The following is a 15,920-nucleotide window of genomic DNA, read 5'->3' on the forward strand; positions in this document are numbered from 1 at the left end:
ATTTATTACGGCTCCCTTGAGCCAACGGGCTGACGAGCCTTGGACCTGCACCTGCGCACCATGAGAGGTACTTCACCTGTTTTAATTACATTTTGGCAGTCCACGCGGCACCCCTTTACACTGACCTGCTCCCTGCTGACGAGAGGCAACTACCTCAAAACACGTGTCCAGGGATGGCTAATGCATACACATACTTTTCTACATACATCGTGGCATAGGCGTACTCGCCGTCGCCACTACATCTACCACAGTTCCTTGGGGCAACTTGCTGGTGTGACGAGCAGAGTGCGACCAACTTTTGAATCATTTATTACGGCTCCCTTGAGCCAACGGGCTGACGAGCCTTGGACCTGCACCTGCGCGCCATGAGAGGTACTTCACCTGTTTTAATTACATTTTGGCAGTCCACGCGGCACCCCTTTACACTGACCTGCTCCCTGCTGACGAGAGGCAACTACCTCGAAACACGTGTCCAGGGATGGCTAATGCATACACATACTTTTCTACATACATCGTGGCATAGGCGTACTCGCCGTCGCCACTACATCTACCACAGTTCCTTGGGGCAACTTGCTGGTGTGATGAGCAGAGTGCGACCAACTTTTGAATCATAAATTAAGTTATGGCAGGGCTCACGCCCATTCCAAACTCTAAATGGTGCCCAATGTTTAAAGCACAGATTCTTATACTATGGAATACATAGGAATCTGAACTAGCAGTAATATTGTTCCCATTAGCAATAATAAAATAGGATACATCAAGGACTGGCTCATGACAGAAGCAAAACCTCTAAATGTTGCCAGTGGAATCCTAAAAAGAATGGCCACCTAAATAGAGAGCATGGGCATTAGTTTAATAATTCAGAACAAGGGGTACAGAAGTAAACAACACCGCACTTGACATTCTCTTTTATGATACCTCAGCAGCTGTACTCATCATGAACTCATTTTCAGAACACAATATTTGTTCCTGCAATTTATAAAGCAAAGCTGTTATTTTTATGATGCTATATATATATAGATTTAGACCATATAAATTCAGCTGCTTCAAAATACATTTCTCTCTTATGAGTTGGAAGTTTCCAAAACTGCGAGTGCCTATTCATCAAAATATGTATAAGTGTGCTGAAAGTCGCAAACTCTTTCTGTCACAGATTTCTCAAAATCCTTTGGAATACTAATTTAAAAGTAGTTTCAGTTGTGCTTTCATGGTAAAACAGGAGCTGTTGTGCTTCTTTCAAAATGTTTCAAGAAACAAAAGAAGTCCAACAGCCATTCATTTTCAAAGTAGCGAGGAAAAGTGTTCTAAAATTAAATTGTTAGGAAACAGCTCATCTCTAGTCAGTGTCAATGAGTGCATTCAAGAAATGTTTGCTGTTTGCGTGAACAATTCTACACTAGGGAATAGATGTAGAAAAAAACAGGCAACCAGTGAACTGCAGGGAAGATAATAACCAGAATCTACTCTGGACTTCTCCCATATAATAAAGTCCTTGCACATCTATATATTTGAGATACTTTTTTAAAACCTGAGATTCAAGCACAGACATCTTCACTGTTCTGTATTGTACAAAAGCCCTTGCTGATGATTTTTAACTAGAAACAAAGATGCTTAAGGTGAAAAAAGATATTGCCTGAAAATGAAATAAATCGTCCCTTAGGGGGATCACTATAAAAATATTTAAAAAATAATTAAGCTAACGCTTATCGTAAGTGGAAGCATAAATACAAAAGTAAGAAGGAATGCTTGAATAAGATTTATCCATGATTATCACAGTAGTTTAATGTCATGAATGAATGGAGACGGGTCAACACGACACATTGTTTCCTAATTAGCAGTTATATTCATAGAGCACGATTTCACCACTAATTCTGTTACCAATTCGGTCTGTGCATACTCTGCGAGCATAATGGAACAACAGTGCTCTTTGGAGGACATGATCTCTTTTTGCAGCCTGTTATTTCGCTTCTGTTAAGTCGGTAAAGAGTTGATCAAAACAACATTGCTGCATTTATTTTTCCATCCAATCCATGTGAGCTGCAGCAAATAGAACACTGGCTTAGCCTGGCTCAATATAAAATCTTCCTGTCAAATGCTTAAATAGTACAACAACTTTGTTAGGCACTCTATTAGCCTCCATTTGCCAAACTCCAACTTGACTTTGGCAGCTGCATCCCGTATAATTTGCAGCTCATCATTGTTTATAGACTTGTAATTAATTGCCAAACATGGTGAGGAAGACGAAGGTTGATATTATAGTAAAATTCCTGCCTGTCTGGGCCTGTTGCACCCTCAACTATCTCCAAGCACATGCAGAGACATATGTGCATGTATTCCAAGCCGTATGTACGTCCTGCAAAGTCATCTAGCACAGCAGTGGAACGACTGTGAACAATTAAATCCAAAAAAGAGAGCACATCTATGGCTTCCAGCAGACCTGTGCACTAGCCTCTAAACAGTAAAACAACAGAGCACGATAACAATACAGTTTTCCCCCTCATTTCCTTGAAGGACCTGCTCTGTACCCCTTTGTCATGGATATTGTGTAAATAATGAACTGAACTTACTTGATTTTTCAAAAATTCCAAAGGTGGATAAAGCAGTAGAGACTCCAGACAAAAGATGAGTGTGGCTTTCCCTTGAGTATCCAATCCTAAAAGACTAAGTTGTCAGCAAAGAGCAAGGACGAGATGTCAGGACAGAAAAAGGACTTTATTACCGTAAGTACAGTACGCTCACTCTCTGGAGCACTTTCTCTGTAAAGAAGGAGATTTTGTGCTAAACCTGATGATTGAACTATACTTTTAATGAAACAAAAACACTCAAATTAATTGTACTCAATAATTGATGGCTGATAACACAAAAACACCACATGATTCCAGCTCAATGAGCCACTTCAAATGTTAACAGTACTAGAACATTTTCCTACACTAATTGTTCTGCCTGAACAAACTCATTTTTTCTAGCGGGGCTGCATTCCTGCTGGGGGCTACATTCCTGCTGTGCCGGACTGCTGATCTTCCAACTAGCTGAGGCTGCTCTCTCAAGAATGTAATCCTGTGTCAGCCCTGCACCACTGCATGCAACAAGGGGGGAGCGGCTGTGGTCGCTCTGCTGCCACTGGGTACTCAATGTCTCACAACCCCCTGTACTCCATCACTACCTGATCTTCGTTGGTGCACATAAAGCGTGTGTCAGTCCCACAGTGTTGGGAGCTGCATTTCTGCTTTGCTGGGCTGCTGATCTGCGAGGGGCCAACTATCTGAAGTGGCTCTCTCAAGAACTTCATCCTGCGTGAGCCATGCTTCACTGCTGCAATGATGGGAAGCAGGTGCAGTCACTCCATTGCCACTGGGAACTCAATGTCCCACAACCCCCTGTGCTCCATCACCACCTGATCCTCAGTGATGCACATAAGGTGCGTGTCAGTCTCACAGCGAGGTATGCACATGTGCTGCGCATGAGCTAAGGGCAGGCCCATCTTCCCTCGCCCATGACCAGAAGAGGCTGGGCTGCACCATCCCTCATAGTTTCCCCCATACCATCCCTTGATGCTACGACATGAGGTAAGTGTGTGCAGTATTAGAGGTGATCTACCCTATTGAAGTCCTTTCATCATTAAGAAGTTTGTGGGTATGCAGGGATAATAGGCAAGCATAAAGGGTTAGCAATGGCTTAGGGGTTTTACACAGTATCCTTCTTGTACCACCATTGACTGTCTTTTAGTTCAAGCAGTTGATGTAATTTCAATGGAGATACAACTAGCCAAAAGAAGACTCAACCTAACCTCTGATGATATGTTTAGTGAAAATATACCATCTACAGGCTCATGTCCAATTACATCTCTATTGCCAACTGGGGTGGGCCGTCAAAGATCCTGTTGGTGGACGAAAACACCACACAGTCTAGTGGCCCCCAGCAGGGATTAAGGGTCTTAGGGGTGGGGAGAATGGATCATGTGAGGATGATGTTCAAGCCAGGCGTAATGAGGATATACCCTCCCCTAACTCTGGTACGATGCCTAAACAAAGGAAGGAGACCTCTAAAAATAAGGCAAGACTTTCAAAACCTCTGTCTTCTGTGAATTACAATCTGAGACAGAAAACCCCTATGAACAAGAGGATTTTATTTGGGATGCTATTAGAGGGCCACTGTCTAAGCTGCTTGATGGGAAACTCTGCCCTGTATATGACCCCCTTCTGTCCATCTAGAATGTTTTGAGCAACATTAGAAATGGTGGGAAGGCAGGCCTTTCTGACACATTCAATGGAGGATAGCTTGATTCCAGTGGCACAGTGAGCCCAGGACCCACTTCTGGGCATACATGGCACACTTAGGGCGAGAAAGCAAAAGACACAGAATTGATGGACGGAATGTAGAACAAATCAAAACATTCACCCCTAGTCAAGAGATCTGGGTTAAAGCGATCATTCTTTTGCTCACCATGCCACCCCAGTTTTGACCTGGCCATATGCAAATCAGTCTTTGACCCTGCGCCTCATGGAAATAGTCTAGCCCGAACTGCCAAGCCAGGTCCTCCCTGGACCGGAAAAAAGCATCCTAGGGCCAGTTTCGGGTTTCACCCCTCTTCAGCCAGGATAGCTTGATTCCAGTGGCACAGGGAGCCCAGGACCCACGTCTGGGCATACCTGGCACACTTAGGGCAAGAAAGCAAAAGACACACAATTGATGGACGAAATGCAAAACAAATCAAAACATTCAACCCCAGTCAAGAGATCTGGGTTAAAATCCATCATTCTTTTGCTCACCATGCCACCCCAGTTTAGATCTAGCCATATGCAAATCGGTTTCGGTCCTAGGATGCTTGTTTCTGGTCCAGGGAAGACATGGCTTGGCAGTTCGGGCTGGTCTGTTCCCATGAGGCGCAGGGTCAAGACTGACTTGCATATGGCCAAGTCTAAATTGGGGTACCAGGGGGAGCGGTTAACCCGCCATGAACAATTTGGCGGAAAGGGACCTTGGGGGGCTGTATCAGACCCCCCTTCAGCCTGGGAACTTTCTCTTGGGGCATGGGTGGCACCTATGGTGCCCCCCTACATTTTCGTACATCATGTGGCAACACCGCATGTATATATATAAGTAAAAAAATAGGATGAGAAATGGTTTTGGTCTGTATTATATGTCAGGTTTTAGTAGTTTTGGTTGGATTGTGAGTGTTGTTTAGTAATTGTGTCACTGGAGAACTTTTATGGCTTTGCCGAAAAAAGTGACTTTGAACTCCTTACCCCTTTTCTCACTCTTGCCGATTGTTTTTCATCCCTGCTTTCTTACTTTTTCAGTATTTCTCTTTTTCCTCCTTTTCCCCTTTTGTATTTTTCTCCCTCTTGCACTAGGTGAAAGTCTAACGAGGAAAAATAAGTGCAATCCCTAAAAACCTGTACTGAAGGGCCTACCTGCAAATATTGGCTCAAATTAAACACTTCTCGAGTAACAAAAGGCCTGATTTAGACCTTGGTGGAGGGGAATATTTCTCACAAAGGTGAGGAATATCCCGTCAGCCATATTAGGATCCTGTTATACCCTATGGAGCTCATAATATGGTGGACGGGATATCCTTCACGTTTGTGAAGGAGTCTTCCATCCACCGAGATCTAAATATGGCCCAAAGTCTTCCAACACCCATTGATATGTCTAATCTTCTGCTGTCCGGCAGACCAAACGCAGGGTGATGCACCGTGAGGGAGTGTTCTCCTCCCCGCCTAAACTCTGATACACCATATAAGCAACAACTTCATGAGTAAGCAATGACTTTGTCTTTCACATACGCCTCTTTAAAAGCTCAGTACTTTGCACCTCGTGCCACAGCTTCAAATGACAGTATTGTGGCTGTTTGTGGCAAACCCACTGTAAGAGCATCCCATTGTGTCTGTGCTTTGTCTCTCCAGCGTGTTTTGAAAGGCAGACAGGAAATAATTGCTCAAGAGACAACCGCCTATTATTATGAAGAATAAATTGAAGCTAGTCGACTTAATGGATATGTGATTTTCCAGCAAGTTGATGATGTAATTAATGCCAATCTCCATTAAAGAAAGCTTTTTCTGGTTTGCATTAGTATTCATATTAAATGCGGTACATCTTTTCTAAAATTATTTTTTTCTATGACGGAGAAATTCAACTAAAAAATATAGAAAAAAACGTAGAATAATGAGTTATGATCATGGTCCTTAGCGGTATGCAATTACAATCACCTTACATTCCACAATAATATCTGCATAAAGTGTTCCGCCTTTTTCATAGAATAAAATAATATGCTGTTTCTCCTTGAACTGATAGCACCTAGGTAACTGGTGATTTAAGACAGCGACACTTGAGAAGCAGTGCAACTTTCAAGCGTAAAACAAATTGTTCACTTGCTTCAAAACTGTCGATAAAATGTTAAACTTTAGCAAATGTTACAAAGATTATTTGGCAAATGAAATATATAAATTTAGACAGGTATCAATTTAGAAAGACATCCGGACATCTTGGAACATTTAAAGAACATTTCAGCAGAAAATGCTAATCACATTTGCAAATTCACATTGACGTTCAGAAAGTTTGACCTTCCTCTTCACACTCTCTCTCAAATGTGGTGCACATTTCAGTAAATGTGTAAAGTTCGCAGCGCAGCAGCGTGCTTAATGAACCGCGCGCATAATCATATTTAACAAGAATTGTAACACAGGAGAAAAACCTGCAAGTGGTGATTTGAAGAAACATTTCTACAGCTTTATAAAGTATGAAATAAAAATGGAAATGATCTTAGATTGCAGAAACACGGACACTTACATATTCACATGCAATTGTGCCCCTTCATTTAAGGCGTATTTGTTTAACGTTTTTGCAATGCAATAGGATGCTATGTCCAAAGGTGTTCGGGGCAACGTATATACGTTAATACGTACAAGACAATTTAACAAGATACATAATTGACATGAGCCATTGTTGCAGGCCATGGGACCACACCTGAAAAGTGCAGTAGTAAAAATGATTAGTTATCTAATACTGCATCAATCAATGGACTACTTGATTCCAAACATGAGATGTGTCGAAGAAGAGTCAAACAGCGTTATTTTTCCATCACTGGCAAAATTGAAGTCCTGTTTAGTGGTAGGTAAAGTGCAATTCAAGACCATTCTAGACTACAGCTGTTAGACCTGGCATCCTTGGTATGATTTTCTCCCTAACATTTTGCATTCAAACTTGCTGTTTGCTGACTTCGTTTTTGATGGTTTTATGGCTCAAGAGCATTCACCACTGCTGTCTGTTGCTAAAGTAGGTGTGCTCGCTCCTTAAAACATGGTAGAATTGGCTTATACCCAATTGGCATATTTAATTTACTTGAAAGTCCTTAGGAGAGTGGCACTTCCTGTACCCAGGGCCTGTCAAGTAAATGGAACTAGTATGTCTGCAGCACTGATTGTGCCACCCAATTAAGGAGCACTTTAAACATGTCTCAGGTCTGCCATTACAGCCTGTGTGTGCAGTTTATAAACTGCCATGTCGATCTGGTAAGATAACCTTTTGCAGGCCAAAACCTTCCTTTTTAATACATTTACATCACCCCTACGTTAGGCCTTGGACAGCCCAGAGGGCAGAGTTCGGTGTATTTAAAACGTGGAATATCTACATTTAAATTTTTCATGTCCTGGTCGTCAAAAACTCTTAAATGCATTTTTCACAACTGCAGGGCCAGTCTCTCCTGATGTAAAAGTCCCTAAGGTCCCACTCCATATTATGTAGGCCATAAATCTATCTTCGTCCATGACAGTCACCATCTTCCTCAACTTATACAATGGACATTACTAAATTCCCTTATTAATGCAGAATCATTGTCATGTCTGCCTTTCAACGCAGACGTCGCCAGACTTTATCTTTGTAAGAACTATGATATCATCAAGTTCTTTGATTAATGACATAGATACAACATCTATGTCGACATTTGTCTGGGTCAAATGTCTCCTCATCATGTCAAGGTTTACTAAGAACATAAACAAACAGATAACCAAATTATTGTAGTTTAAATTGACATCCGTTAGCCTTTTATGTTCATAAGGAGATATCTGAAATGCATATTTTGATGCACATGTTCTATGTCAGACATTCCTAAACCTGTTTCGGAAATTCAAATCTCTGATAAGATTTAGGATATATGACTGTCACTTGACCACTTGTCAAGAGAGGTCCTTCACCCAGATTATTGCTGCTAGAGACGGTCTCACACTTTGCGTTTAATACATCTCGCCTCTTGCCTAAAGCTGATAAAGCCACGTCCTGTAGTGAGTTTTTGCCCTTCGCACGGAACATTGTCTTCACTCCTTCACTGATAAAGACTGCCTTTGCTGGCAACAAGGTATGCAGTAAACCTTTTCGCCTAAGAAATTCTATACTGCAAGTTGATCTGCCTTTCATGCTCTCATAGTATAGCGCATGGAAAGGTGTTAGGTTCTAGATAACATTTTAAATGACATTTTCACAATGCTGAACATGTTCATCTTGTTCTCATTTAGTATAACATGTCTACTTACTGTTTTCATAATATTCTGTGTAGTTGTTTTAGATGTACTGAGAAACCGATTATTCCTGTAGTACTAAATACTTTCAACTTAAAAGTGTTCATTCTTGTTAGTGCAGTGTGTGTGATACTGTGAATAACAAAATAAAGTTTGTTGCTGTTGGGATTGTTAGTAACCCAAAAGCAGTAGCTCTATATTAATTACACACTGAGTAGTGTTTGCAGGGATTCTCTTTCACATTCATCGTGGGGTATTGAACCAACTTTGCCATTGTCACTTGTGCCTTGTAGAGTTATGCCAAAGTTGTAACTTATGCATCACTCCCATTGGATAACACAGGAGTTACCATATTGCATTTAATATGTACAACAAGAAGACAGAAGGTCAAGGCACTCAAGACCTGCACCAGTCAGTCTAGTGTACGGTATTTAGAACAGAAATGTGGTGCAAAGAGCCGGGAACGTGACCTTCCTACGTCCCCACTAATTGGGAAACCAAAAACACAGAAGACAGGCTGGCTCAGTACACAACTATAATCATGCACAGTTTAGAAAATTTATAGTGGTGCATAATAGTCAATGATTTAACATCAACACAGCGTCTCCCAAGTAAATCAAATAAGACTTTGGGTTACTAGAGAAATATCCTTCCTTTATTCTTTTATTCTTTTGTTCATGATTCTTTTGTTAAAATCATAACACAGAATTCATAGCCGACGTGGTGCGTTTCGTCCCAACGGGACTTCTTCAAGGCTGTTATGTTTTTAAATAATCTGTACAAATGGTACACAACAAAGTTTCGTGTCAAAAGGAAGTGCCTTTACGGAGAAAATCTTGGTATTGAGAAAGAGGAGAGAACGCACAACTACTATATGTCGTGGATACTGAAATACATAAGGGTATTGAGTAACCTGAGATGCATAAAGTGTCACTCAGCGGCGTGGAACAAAGTCTGGATTCAAAAATTGTGTCAGAGTGCATTTAATAAGTGATAATTTCCAAATGGGAGCAGGTAGCTAGTTCATGGTTGATGTCTTTGGAATTATAATGAAAAATCCTCTTTCATGGTGAAGTCGGATTTTAAATTTCAGTTCTGAAAGTGCAATTTTTAGAAAGTTAACATTTTCCTACCTTAGGGCCTTATTACTAGTCTGCAGTTCCACGGACCACCAAATTCAGGGTGGCGGTCTCCCAACCCCCTATTATGACTAGGGCAGTCAGGCCATCCTGAAACCACTGTAACTGTCACAACCTGGTGGTTGCGTGGCATTCCTGAGACCGTAATATGCCAATCATTTTACAAGTTTCCTCTCCACCACGGTTTTCATGGTGCTGAGCCCTCAATGAAAACCGTAGCAGAGAGGAAACAAAGGGAGCCCTACAGCAACCCCTGGTGCCTCACGCCATGTGGATGCACACAGGGGGGCATAACATGTGCCCCCCTGTATGCATGCACACCAGTACCTGCACAGCACGGACTACAGCTGTACATACACGGGTCCTACCCTGTCAAGTGGTCACACCCCATTCTGGAGTCTAGGAAGGGGGTCTAATGATGGTCTGCCAGTCCATCTATTGACCCTGAAGAACTGATACATCACTTCTGCTGAGCAATGCAATCATGAGGAAAATGGACACATAGGTGCCGATTCGGATCCTGGAGAAACCGGGTACGAACCGTCGGTCGGAGCGTTTTCTCCGTCCGACTCGTACCTGTAAGACCGGCCTCGTGGCGTGGGCCCTCCCAACCAGCAAGCTACCCTGCAACCGCACCAATCCTCGATGTCACAGACTTCCGGCCCCCATGGCCCAACATCCCGAGGACTGGCCAGATCCCCAACACGCATGCCCGGCCGAGGGAGAGCGAAACCCCCCAAACCAGACCGAGAGGCGCCGACCCTGTCACACCTCTGGTCTCTTCCCTGAGGGAGGTTTCGATCGACCACCAGGCCCCCGGTGAGCGGCCGCCTCGCCTGCTGGGTGTCTGGAGTCCCTCCCGGACCCACATGAACAGATCAAAGGGGCCGAGCGACAGGAAGCCCCGACACACCGCCCCAGGCACCCAGACCCCTCTCGGCGAGGACTTCGGACTTCAAAGAGGAGGGGAAGTATAACAGGGGGTGCGGAAGGGACGGGAGGCAGAGTAGACATGGACTGACGAGAGACCGCTGACCTGGTCGCGGCTCAATCGCTCCCCGAACCGAAGAACTCTGAACCATCTGAGCCCTGCTGACGCTGTCACGGCTCCCCAAACTCTGAACCATCTGAGCCCTGCTGACGCTGTCGCGGCTCCCCGAACTCTGAACCATCTGAGCCCTGCTGACGCCGTCGCGGCTCCTCGAACTACGAACCTCCAGTGCCTGCTGAGTGACTCGCGGTCCGCTCCTCCAAGAGAATCGGCAGAGATTGCCGAGAGAAGCAACATCCCCTCAGCTCGAGGATTGAGAGCTGTGCGCCGGATACTCCGCAGAGACACTGATTCAAAGACTGTCCCACTACCCCTTACCCCTCATCACGAGATCGCTGCCGCTTGTGGCACTAATTCTGCTCTTGCCTTCCGGATCATAAAGATCCCTGACAACCAACGATAAAGTCTATTGTCTTGCCAAGAATTACTGTGTGGTGTCCCTCTATCTGAAGAGAGTAGTGCAGCATGTGCGATCCTAGGTACGAGACCCTTCCAGGAAGGGCCTCCCCGCTCTTGCTCGGCCTAACTTCTGGGAAAGGTGGGCCTCCGGGTGGTCAGGAACGTATTCCGCAGCCTCCCCGGGGAACGCTTTCCAACATTTGGTGGCAGGCGACGGGATCCGAGCCAACACCTAGAGATCGTGCAGTAGACGGCTAACGCACTACCCAGAAGAAATGGAAGGAGAAACTTCCCTAGGTGCCGCAGGCACCAACCCGAGCACGACATTCCGAGAGGACCAGTTGTAATCCTATACGCACCGAGAACTGAAACAATTTTGCAAAGACCTTGGAATCGCTACCACCGGACTAAGCACGAAAGAGGACTTCCAGGGAGCATTAAAAACCTGGGTCGAGGCGGGAACTCCCCTGGGACACAAACAGAAGGAGAGCCTCCTAACGAACCACGAAGCACCCCGGGGAGGAACGGCGCCCCCGAGGGGGGCCTATCCCCAGAGCAACTAGCGGACCGAGAAAGAGGTCGCAACCACGAACTAGAACTAGCAAAATTAAAAATCGAAGGAGAGCTAAAACAGGCCGAAAAGAAGCTGGCGGTAGAACAGTTACGCCTACAAGGAGAACTCGAGGAAAAGAAACGACAAAGAGAACACGAAGAAAGAAAACTCCAACTGGAGCACGAACGTAGCCTGAAAGAGATCGAGCTCAAGGCTAAGAATGCGGAGGCCAGACCCTCGGAAACCCAGCCCCTCTCCTCCACCGTGGAACCAAAGGTCCACATCCCCAAAGATGTGGTGAAGGAATACTATAAGAACGACGACATCCAGCAATGGTTCAAAGCCTACGAAGTCACCATGACCTCCCACAGAGTCCTGCAGAAAGACTGGGGGGCTGGGCTGTGGGGACGGTTCCTGAGCGAGGGGAGAGATACCTTGCTGGACCTGCCCTCCACAGTGATGAACTTCTACAGTCACATGAAAGAGGCCCTAGTAGCCAGATATGGGCTCACCCCTGAAATGTACCGGCAACGGTTTAGAGACTGCAAGAAGATACCCGGTACCACCTGTGTGGAGTACGTGAACTTTTACAGCCGGGCCTTGGATGGGTGGATCAAGGGCAGCAAGGTCTCCACCTTTGAGGAGCTGTTCGACCTAATCGCATGGGAACACTTGTCCGCTAATTGCTTTGTAGAGCTGCGCCAGCACCTCCTGGACAGCAAACTCACAGACCCTCGAAAACTGGCCGTCGAGGCTGACCGGTGGGTAAACTACCGGGCCTCCCGGGGTCCCGTGGGAGACTACGGTCGCCACAGTCAGGGACCCCCCCGCCAGAGGGGCGGCGGGAATCAAGGCCGGCCAAGGGAACTTCCGGGGGGATCCCCGCTCAGCCCCCCCAGAGGACAACCTCCGCCCTTTCCAGTTCCACCTCCGGCCAGCACCGGGCCACCAGGGAGGCCGGGGCCCCGCGTGAGGATCACCTGTTTCCGCTGCCAACAGACCGGACACTATGCCAGCGACCCTCAATGTCCCATGTACCAGCGAACCGCCACAACAACCCCGCCGGCTCGACAAATGGCCTCCGTAGCCCTGGGGGAAGAGATGGAAGACTCCGAAGAATGGGAACCAGCCGCCATGGCCTTGGTCTCCCTAGGGGACCGGGAGATGGTCCCCGGAGCGTCCCTGCCCGCCAACACGAAGAAGTACCGACAGCAGGTGACGGTCAACGGTCACCGCATCGAGGGCCTTCGGGACACAGGGGCGAGTGTCACGGCGGTTCATTGTCACCTGGTCTCCGAAGATCAGATCCTGCCCGGCGCCTTTTGTCCCGTCATATCCTCAGACAATTCCGAGAGCCTCTGCCGGATGGCCCTAGTTCCCTTCGAATGGGGGGGAGTCACCGACAAGTTAAAAGTGGCGGTCCGAACCACCCAGCCAGTGGACTGCCTCCTGGGCAACGACCTTGAGAATTCCCCGTGGGGACAAGTGGAACGAAGAGCCCATCTCGAGATGATGGGCCTACCCGAATGGGTATGCGCCACCACGCGCTCGATGACTCTCAGAGTGCCTTCCTCCGAGGGGGGGGAGGCCATGCCGCAGAGCACCGCCACCATCCCCGAGGTCCAGGATGCGCCACCTGAGGCCAACGACCCCCTTCCGGACGAAGCGACCGTTCCCGACGAGGGGTCCGTGCCTTCCGACCCCAAACCCCTGACCGAGCTCGGGGACCTGCCTGAAATGTCCCAGTGGCACTGCGAAGGAGGCCCTCCCGAGAAGAATTCTGCCAAGAGCAATCCACCTGCCCTTTCCTCATTGGACCCCGACAACAGGCCGAGGCCCAAGCAGCAGGCAACCAGACCGGCACCCACTGGGTATACTGGGAAAACGGCCTCCTGTACAGCGAACAGAAGTCAGCCGAGTTGGGATCGGCCCGAGTACTGGTGGTACCCCTGCGCTTCCGAAGTCTCCTCCTGGGCCTGGCCCATGATGTACCCCTGGCCGGACACTTAGGCCAAGATAAGACCTACCAGCGACTCGTCACCGACTTCTATTGGCCCAAGATGCGAGCGAAAGTGGAGGCCCACTGCAAGTCCTGCCTCACGTGCCAGGCCAGCGGAAAGAGTGGGGGGAAGCGCAAGGCTCCGCTACAACCCTTCCCCGTCATCAGTACCCCTTTTGAGCGGGTAGGAATCGACATCGTGGGACCGCTGGACCCCAAGACCGCCCAGGGCCACCGGTTCATCTGCGTCCTGGTGGACCATGCCACCCGCTACCCCGAAGCCATCCCTCTCCGCACCGTGACGGCCCCCGTGGTGAGCCGGGCCTTGATGGGGATCTTCTCCAGCGTGGGGTTCCCCCGCGAAGTCGTGAGTGATCGGGGTACGAACTTTATCTCCAGATACATGAGGTCCCTCTGGCAGCAGTGCGGAGTATCGTACAACTTCACCACCCCGTACCACCCCCAAGGGAATGGCCTAGTCGAGCGCTTTAACAAGACACTGAAAGGAATGATCATGGGCCTCGAAGAACCCCTACGCCGGAGATGGGACGTCCTCCTCCCATGCCTCCTGTTCGCCTACCAGGAGGTTCCACAAAAATCCCTGGGGTTCAGCCCATTCGAACTGCTATATGGACACCCCGTCCGGGGACCCCTGAGCCTGGTCAAGGAGGGTTGGGAAACGACTCTCCGGGGAACCCCTCCGGATGTGTTCCGATACATCTTGGCGCTCCGCAACCAGACCCGGAAATTCCGAGAACTCGCAGAGGCGAACCTCGAGGCTAGCCAGGAAGAGATGAAGCGCTGGTATGACCAGAATGCTACGCTGGTCGAGTTTCAGCCGGGCCAACAAGTCTGGGTCATGGCCCCGGTGAAACCCTGCGCCCTCCAAGATAAATGGACTGGACCCTTCAAGGTGGTCGAGCGGAAGAGCCAAGTCACCTATCTCGTCGATGTGCAGTCCCCGCGGAACCCCCTCCGGGTTCTCCACGTGAACCGCCACAAACCCCACTTTGTAAGGACGGAGTTGAGTTTACTCCTGGCCACCGACGATGGGGCCGAAGAAGACACCGAGCCCCTTCCAGACCCCCTGGGGGCGAAAGAGACCGATGGTTCCGTGGAGGGGGTGAGACTATCAACCACCCTCACAGCCCAACAGTCTGACGACTGCCGCCAGCTACTAAGGCAGTTCGCGGACCTCTTCTCCCTAACCCCTGGGGTCACCAACTGGTGTGTCCACGACGTGAACACCGGCGACAGCCCGCCAGTGAGACACCGGGCCTACCGGGTCCCTGATCGGGTCCGAACCTGCATCAAGACCGAGGTAGCGAAGATGCTGGCCCTCGGGGTGATTGAACCCTCCGACAGCCCCTGGGCCAGCCCGGTAGTCCTGGTTCTGAAAGCGGCTACCCCGGGTGTCGCCCCCGAGCTGAGGTTTTGCGTGGACTACCGAGGACTCAATGCGGTCACCCGAACGGACGCTCACCCTATCCCCCGTGCAGACGAGCTCATTGACCGCCTCGGGGCCGCTCGCTACCTCAGCACCTTCGACCTAACTAGTGGATACTGGCAGATTGCCCTCACCGAGGGAGCCAAGGAGCGCTCCGCCTTCTCCACCCCGGATGGGCACTACCGCTTTAGGGTGATGCCGTTTGGAATGAAGAATGCCCCGGCCACCTTCCAGCGGCTGGTGAACAGGGTCCTGTCTGGACTAGAGGGGTTCAGCGCAGCATACCTCGACGATATAGCGGTATTCAGCTCCCAATGGACCGAGCACCTCCAGCACCTCCGACAAGTCCTGCTGGCTCTGCGCCGGGCCGGCCTCACCATCAAGGCCAGCAAATGTCAAATTGGGCACGGCTCCGTAACTTATCTGGGGCACCAGGTGGGAAGCGGGCAGGTCGCCCCCCTCCAGCCAAAGATCGACGCCATCTTGTCCTGGGAACCCCCCACGGCCCAAACGGAAGTCCAGGCCTTCCTGGGCCTCACCGGTTACTACCGGAGGTTTATTAAGAACTATGGCAGCATCGCAGGCCCCCTCACAGAGCTAACCTCCAAAAAACACCCCAAGAAAGTGCAATGGACTCCCCCCTGCCAGAAAGCGTTCGACGCCCTAAAAGCCACTATGTGTACGGCCCCGGTGCTTACAGCCCCCGACTACGCCCAGGAGTTTGTGGTCCAGACGGACGCCTCGGAACACGGCATCGGGGCAGTCCTCTCCCAGTTCGACGACAAAGGCATAGATCAGCCCATAGCCTTCATCAGCCGA

The sequence above is a fragment of the Triturus cristatus genome, chromosome 8 (genome assembly GCF_964204655.1).
Source record: "Triturus cristatus chromosome 8, aTriCri1.1, whole genome shotgun sequence".
Lineage (NCBI taxonomy): Eukaryota > Metazoa > Chordata > Amphibia > Caudata > Salamandridae > Triturus > Triturus cristatus.